This window comes from Panthera onca, chromosome A2, assembly GCF_046562875.1.
Source record: "Panthera onca isolate mPanOnc1 chromosome A2, mPanOnc1 haplotype 2, whole genome shotgun sequence".
NCBI classification, from domain to species: Eukaryota; Metazoa; Chordata; class Mammalia; order Carnivora; family Felidae; genus Panthera; species Panthera onca.
Genome location: NC_138340.1, coordinates 144737830 through 144744524, shown reverse-complemented (window position 1 = coordinate 144744524; position 6695 = coordinate 144737830). Strand labels below are relative to the sequence as shown.

Here is a 6695-nt window from a genome sequence, read left to right as displayed (position 1 = left end):
CTCTCCAGTCCAAGGCCTGAGGTTTAATTTACCACTGATATCATTGGAATGGTGAGGCGTTTTCGCATCGTATTAAGTTCTGCTTTCTACGAAAGTTTGTCATGTGTCAGAAAATGTGAAACACTCAGCTGGCCCTGGTGCCTGTTCTGACGTCACAAAGACGTCACTTTGTACTCACTGGGCCTCAGTTTTCTCACCTAAAATGTGGACACAAGATGATTTTATTTTATTATTTTTTTAACGTTTACTTATTATTGAGAGAGCATGAACATGGGAGGGGCAGAGAGAGGGGGAGCCACACAATCCGAAGCAGGCTCCAGGCTCCGAGCTGTCAGCACAGAGCCCGAAGCGGGGCTTGAACCCAGGAACTGTGAGATCATGAACTGTGAGATCATGAACTGTGAGATCATGACCTGACCCCAAGTAGGACGCTTAACCGACTGAGCCACCCGGGCGCCCCTACAAGATGATTTTTAAAGATACTTTCAGATTGAACCAAAGAGCTAGGAGGTGACAGTTCAGTCTCATACTCAGATTTGGGGGCTGGGAAGCTTTGCTAATCCCACCCCTACCCCCACCCCGCCACCCCCGCAAAACCAGAGAAACGTAACCGTTCTACTGTGAGAGCACCCAAAGGCGGGTCTCGGAAAATAGAGAGTCCTGGGAAGACACCAGGAGTCAGCGGGCCCCTGGGAAGGAACCTTCAGGCAAGAAGGCTGCCAGTGGTTTCCTTGCTTTCCTCCTGGGGAGGAGGAGGAGGGCAGTGGGCCAAAGCGCCGGGGCAGGTGAGTCTAGGCTGGTCCACGGAGCTGTAGGACTGGTGGTTCCACGTGCCAGGATCATGTGCCGAGGCTGGATGCGGGAGAACCCGGGAGCTCTGCCGTGCTCTGCCTTTTAGTGAAAAAGCAGGAAGGGAGGAGCCAAATCCCAGCTGCGACCTTTCCCCTACTTTCTGGGTTCACAGTCTTCTTTTTCCAGGAGGAGTGGGTGGAGAAAGGAGAAAGTTGGGGATGAAGACGTGCTGGCAGGCAGGCAGGCACTTAGAAACTAAATTTTCTGTTTAGCCGGCAAGAATTTTTGGTTTTTCCTTAGAGTTTTGTCTGCTTTTGTGCTGGACCCAGTGACTCTTGCTCTGTTGTTAGGAGATGCTAGAGCGCCAAAATCACACTGCCAGATGTCCCAAAAGCCATCACTTGCTAGTTGGGGGCTTTGGGCAAATCCTTTAATCTTGTTGTGCTTCAGTTTCCTCACATGTTATGTGGAATGATAATAGCCCTTACCTGGAAAGCCAATGAATTCATCCTTGTATAGCACAAAGAACGGTGCCCGGCACATAGAAAGCATTCCATGGCGGGCACCTGGGTGGCTCAGTCCCTTAAGTGCTGGACTCTTGGTTTCAGCTCAGCTCATGACCTCAGAGTTTGTGAGTTGGAGCCCCACCTGGGGGGTTCCATGCTGACAGTGTAGAACCTGCTTAGGATTCTATGTCTCCCTCACTCTCGCTGCCCCTCCCCTGCTCACACTCTCTCTCTCTTTCTCTCAAAATAAATAAATAAATAAACTTTAAAAAAAATTAGAAAACATTCCAGGAGTGTTAACATCATCTGTATCATTGACCACAAAAGTCCCAAAGAGGGACTTTGTTCATAGTAGCCTACGTTTGGTGCTCGAACCCTGAAGTTCCACAATAACCCTTTGGGGTCTGCATATTGTGAGCCTTAAATTTTTATTTTCACACAGCTGGAAGGAAGAGATGGGCACCTCTCGAACAATTCCCTCTCCCCCATATTCACTGTCATTGCTTGAATGTCATGCCAGCTGAAGATAACCAGGGTTTGAGTGAATGTAGATAGCCCTTTGCTTCCCAACTATCAGCTACAAATATTATTGGCTGTCATCTTTGGGTAGGTACTGGGATGTCTAAGTCAGGATTCTTGTCCTGTTTCCAACACTGGCCAAATTAATCAATCTATTTGAGCCTTGGTTTCCTAATCTGTAAATTAGGGAAAATCATAAATAAATAGGAGATGCTCAGTAAGTAGTGACTATTGTTTTATTAAGCCATTTAGAAGCAGGTTCTTTTTTCTTTTTAAAGAAACATGTTTATTTTAAGTGTTTATTTATTTTGAGAGAGGGGTAGGGACAGAGAGAGAGAGAGAGAGAGAGAGAGAGAGAGAGAATGAGCAGGGGAGGGGCAGAGAGAGAGGGAGAGAGAATCTCAAGCAGTCTCCATGCTCAGCATGAGCCGGACTTGAGGCTGGATTCCATGAACAGTGGGATCATGACCTGAGCCCAAATCAGGCATCAGATGATTAACCGACGGAGCCACCCAGGGATCCTGCAGCAAATTCTTTTTTTAAAAGTTATCTCTGTGCCCAACATGGGGCTTAAATTTACAACCCTGAGGTCAAGAGTCACTTGCTCCACTGACTGAGCCAGCCCCTAGAGGCAAATTCTTATCCTAAGCAGGCTGTCATCTAGTTGGATAGATAAGACCTAAAATATCTAACTACCAGCCCCAGGTACTGTAGGAGTATTGGTTAGAAATTAGTCACACTGGAGCGTGAATCCTGCTCCGCAATTTGTTAGTTGTTGCCCTCGGGCTCTGCTGGCCTCAGTTTCTTCATTTATATAATGGAAGCAATAATAGTTCTAACCTAATAAGACTGTTACGAAGATTAAACTAAAGAATGGGTGTAAAATACTTAGCATAGACTAAGGGCAAAATAAATGGTGGTTATTAATCTAATTAGCTCCCAAAGCACACTATCATGAATGTACTGCGGTTCTTGGGAGCCCAGAAATAGAGGAAGAGAGAGAACTGGGTGGTAGGCAAATATGAAGTAAGAGCATAACTAGGGTGGAGATGCCTTGCTTGGGGATCTGGAATTGTAACATTCACCATGAGTAAATGGAAGACTGGAAACGAAGTAAGCATTTTTTATTGGAGAAATACAGGAAAAGATGACTATCTTACCCAGCATCTTTGGCCCCACTGTTCCACCAAAGGAGGGTAGATAGGGTCCCAAGAGAGTTTGTCTTCTCTTTGCGTTCTACCTCCTCATTGGGGACTGCTTATCAGGAAAAGCTCCTTATGTGGAGGTTCCTCGGAAAATTAAAAATAGAGCTGCCCTATGACCCAGCAATAGCACTGCTAGGAATTTACCCAAAGGATACATGAGTGCTGATGCATAGGGCACATGTACCCCAATGTTTATAGCAGCACTCTCAACAATAGCCAAATTATGGAAAGAGCCTAAATGTCCATCAACTGGTGAATGGATAAAGAAGATGTGGTTTATATATACAATGGAATAATACTACTTGGCAATGAGAAAGAATGAAATCTTGCCATTTGCAGCAACATGGATGGAACTGGAGGGTATTACGCTAAGTGAAATTAGTCAGTCAGAGAACGATACCATATGTTTTCACTTATATGTGGATCTTGAGAAACCTAACAGAAGACCATGGGGGAGGGGAAAGGGGAAAAAGTTACAGAGAGGGAGGGAGGCAAAGCATAAGAGGCTCTTAAATACAGAGAGCAAACTGAGGGTTGATGGGGAGTGGGGGAGAGGGGAAAGTGGGTCATGGGCATTGAGGGGGCACTTGTTGGGGTGAGCACTGGGTGTTGTATGGAAGCCAATTTGACAATAAATTATATTTAAAAAAAAAAGAAAAGAAAAGCTCCTTATGAACCCTATCTTTATCTCACACCCCCTATGGAGTCATAGTCAGCCCACGTGGGAGTACTGTGTGACAAATACACTATCTTCACAAATTTGATCTTATGATCCTGGGTCCGGTTAAAGAACATGTCTTGCATTGCTGGTGAGTACAAATGGGTACCCTGTATGGAAATCAATTCGGTAATGGCTGTAAAAACGAAAGAATGTGTACGCCCCTTAACCTAGAACTTCACTTGTCATTGCAGGCAAACTCCTGCACGTGGAGAATGGCGTATTCAGAGGCAATCGTTGCAGCACTGTTTACCATACAGAAGATTGGGAAGAAGCACAGCAGCCTATCAGGAGAAACTGGTTAAGTAAATGACCGGGATTGCACTTTCATACAGTGGGTCACCGTAAAGTCAGCAAAAAGAATAAGCAGTTTTGTACATACGGACGTGATCTCCACAATACATTAAGTGGAAGAAGCCAAGTATATAGTGTGTGTGTAGTATGCTACAGTTTATGTTAAAACAGACCCGCAAGACAGGATGTACAAAATGAGATACCACCTCCTACCCACTAGGATGGCTATATATATATATATATATATATATATATATATATATATATATATAAAACGTTTATTTAGTTTTGAGAGAGAGCACACAAGGGAGGGGCAGAGGGAGAGGGAGACAGAGGATCCAAAGCAGGGTCCGTGCTGACAGCAGAGAGCCCGATGTGGGCTTGAACTCACAAACCGTGAGGTCATGACCTGAGCCGAAGTTGGGCGCTTAACCAACTGAGCCAGCCAGGTGCCCCTATATATCCATTTTTTTAAAATTATTATTATTATTTTTTTAACGTTTATTTACTTTTGAGACAGAGAGAGACAGAGCATGAACGGGGGAGGGTCAGAGAGAGGGAGACACAGAATCGGAAACAGGCTCCAGGCTCTGAGCTGTCAGCACAGAGCCCGACGCGGGGCTCGAACTCACGAGCCGTGAGATCATGACCTGAGCCGAAGTCGGACGCTTAACTGACTGAGCCAGCCAGGCGCCCCCCTATATATCCATTTTTAAAGAAAATAAAATAAGCGTGGGTGAGGATATGGAACCCTTACGCATTGCTGTTGGGAATGTAAAGTGGTCAGCTGTTGTGGAAAACAGTTTGGCAGTTCCTGAAAAAGTTAAACATAGAGTTACCATTAACTTATACGCAAATGTTCATAGCAGCATTACACCTAATAGTCAAATAGGTGGAAACAACCCAACTGTACATCAGCTGATGAACAGGTCAGCAAAATGTGATACAATAGAATACTATTTAGCCGTAAAAAAAAGGAAGTTCTAATACATGCTTACACTATGGGTGAGCCTTGAAAACATTATGCTGAGTGAAAGAAGCCGGACACAAAAGGACACGTATTGTATGATTCCATTGACATGAAATGTCCAGAATAGGGAAATCTCTAAAGACAGAAAGTAGGTTAGTGGTTGCCAGGGGCTGGAGGGAGAAGGGGATAAAGAATGACAGCTAATGGGTACAGGGTTTCTTCTTGGGATGATGAAACTGTTCTAAAATTAGACAGTGGAGCTGGTTGCACAACTCTGTAAATACACTCTACACCACTGAATTTCACACTTTAACGGGGTGAATTTGGGCATGTGAATTGCTGTTACTCTTTAAAAAGGAAGGCAAATTGAAGACATCTTCAAATGACAAACAAAAAACAGAATGAACCACCCTAGACCCTTATTAAGGAAACTTGCAAGCATGTACCTGAAAAGAAAACTGAACCTAGGGGAAAAAATCGTGAGATTCAAGAAGAAAGAGTGAGTAAACACTGGGAAAATGAAATAAAACCGAACAAATTATGACTACTCAAAACTACCTTTCCAGACCAGAAGAAGGTAGGACACACGGCCACAGAGTGCAGCATGTGAGATCGGAGAGGTCCTCGCCCAGGACAGACGGCAGCAGAACCACGGACGAAACCGCGAAGAAACCCGTCAGGGTTAGTGGATACAGCTGCATCTGTGTGAACCCGCTGGCTGGACCATCACAACGGGAACAGCCAAGATTCGAAGGCTGGGGAAGTGCATGGAAAGTGTTTCTACTGCTTTGCAACTTTTAAGTCCAAAGTCAATTCAAAAAAAAAAAAAAAAAAAAAAACTTTTAAAGGTTAAGAAAAACAAGAACAAACCCGTTTTCGATAATACCACTTTTTTTTAAATGGTAAACATTTAAGCTGGGAACGTTCTGCTTATTTTTTTCTTCATAGTACTCAATACCATCAAACGTGTTTTATATTTATGTACGGATCAACTATCTGTCCTCACTAGCAGGTAGCTCCCTGAGGACAAGGATTTGGGCTGTTTTGTCAATAACTATGCTAAACCCAGAGCGCTGCCTGGCATGTCGTAGGTGCTCCGCAAATATTTGTTGAGTGAATAAGGAACAGCTGCTCACTGATTGGTTTCATTTATTTGTATCTGTTGTGCAACATTTTAATAATGAGCATTACCCGGTGATACAGCTACGAGATATCCCCCCCCAGACTATTCTCGGGTGCACATGAGTTACTTTTACAATTGGAGAAAAAACACATTTTGTAAAATTAATTGCTTGTGCAACATTGTGACAACAGCAGATATGCAACGACAGCCAAGGGAGTTTGGATGGGGAAATTGGGTCAAGAGCAGTGGCAACTGTGGAGGTGGGGTGTTTGGGCGGGCTGGGGCAGTGCAGGGCACCAGAGGAAGGTGGAGCCATGGAAGGTAGAGCCGGTCCCCAAAGATGGGCCAAGAGCACCCAAGGCAAACAGAGGCTTCTTCGCCCCCTACCTGGGCCAGGGGCCTCAATTCTGAGTGTGGTTCTGATGCTGACTACTCACTGACCTGGGACAAGTTACTCTCCCTGTGAAATGCAGGGAGGAGGCGAATGAACTGTCTTCTAAGCGTTTCTGCCTCAGGGGTGTGTGGTTCCAGAAGCTGCGGCATGGGTGGGAGTGGGTCTGGAAGACAC

General features: G+C 44.9%; 1 long non-coding RNA gene across 2 annotated transcripts; it reads left to right on the top strand.

Annotated features, from left to right (window-relative positions):
• The first annotated feature begins 19 nt into the window (after nucleotides 1–19).
• LOC132679486 (uncharacterized) lies at nucleotides 20–6231 on the top strand. 2 transcript variants are annotated; one of them, XR_009610180.3, is made up of 4 exons: nucleotides 20–785; nucleotides 3735–3831; nucleotides 3935–4040; nucleotides 5571–6231. It is a non-coding gene; the product is annotated as an uncharacterized LOC132679486 (long non-coding RNA). The 2 variants fall into 2 exon arrangements; XR_009610179.3 differs by having other exon boundaries at nucleotides 5362–6231.
• Nucleotides 6232–6695: the final 464 nt, after the last annotated feature.